Below are 1146 nucleotides of genomic sequence, written 5' to 3'. Positions count from 1 at the left end.
TTTATATGCTGGTTTTAGCTTAATTTTATCTGCTAGTTTTAAATTCTATAATATTTGTATCCTTTTTTTGGTGTGTGTGTGTGTGTGCATTGTAGCACTTTGAGGTCATTGATTTGGTGTAAAATGCAATACAAATAAAATGTATTATTATTAGTAGTAGTAGTAGTAGTAGTATTATCTCTGTTTGTGCATGTGTACTGTACTGTAGGTGTGCTCTGATCAGTATGCCGGAGGGAGGGAGAGAGAACCCCTCTCTTTGATCTCTGCCCTCTTTTCTTTTTTTGGAAGCGCATGTGCCGTTTCCTCACGGTGTTTTGCCGGCAGGGCCAACGTGGCCCTTTTAACCCCGCACTGCCTGGGCCCTCACACAGTACACACAAACAGTGCCGTATGAATGGCTGAACTTTGCCCCTGGAGTCACGGAAACCAATCGATACGGTTTCTGGTAAAAACCCGTGCCGGTTTTAGAAGCATGTCTCTCTCTCTCTCTGTCTCCTCTCTATCTCCCTATGAGGAGGGTGTAGATGTTTTTGTCACAGTTAAGTCTTCCAGGCAAGAATAAAGCGAAAAAAGTTGTACATGACCAGGAGTGCCGTACTCTCGCTTTCTTTGATTTACTGTACTCCATATGGGCACAAGCACCCAGTCAGCTTAAATATTTTGTGAGTTGAGCGCGTTCTATGTACTTTATTTGTCACAGTTAACCCTGAGGGAGCATACAGTATATATCTTGAATGCATATCGATACTTTCCATATTGTAATCCATATACTCTGTATGTAAACCTTAAGAGAGAGTTTGTGTGTTTCCCCCTCCTCCCCTTCCCCTCTGATGTATTTGGCCCAAAATGCTTTGTGAATACTGTACAACTTCATGCTAATAAAGCTCCTTTTGAATTTGAATGTGTGTGTGTGTGAGAGAGAGAGAGAGAAACGTGAAGCGTTCAGAATTCTATCATACATAATAGCATAGCACAGTATGTAAATTATGGTATATACCGTATCACTTACCACCAGCCACTGACACCATTTGCTGTGTAGACTGTAGGTAAGTTATTGTAACTACTTGGATGTCTACCTTTTTTTCAACCATTTGGCTTAGCTAAATGAGGCTGGTGTCTTTCCATTTTAATATATTAATATTTATA

At 40.5% G+C, this 1146-nt stretch overlaps 1 long non-coding RNA gene across 1 annotated transcript in view; it reads left to right on the top strand.

The window, feature by feature from the left end:
• The window catches only part of LOC134078440 (uncharacterized), a 29490-nt gene extending 28601 nt beyond the window's left edge, over positions 1-889 (top strand). Inside the window, exon 3 of the long non-coding RNA XR_009938835.1 lies at positions 1-889. This exon is cut by the window's left edge and continues 2462 nt beyond it. This is a non-coding gene — a long non-coding RNA (uncharacterized LOC134078440).
• Positions 890-1146: the final 257 nt, after the last annotated feature.

The sequence above is a fragment of the Sardina pilchardus genome, chromosome 4 (assembly GCF_963854185.1).
Source record: "Sardina pilchardus chromosome 4, fSarPil1.1, whole genome shotgun sequence".
Classification (NCBI taxonomy): domain Eukaryota; kingdom Metazoa; phylum Chordata; class Actinopteri; order Clupeiformes; family Clupeidae; genus Sardina; species Sardina pilchardus.
This window is presented reverse-complemented; position numbering and strand designations above follow the sequence as displayed.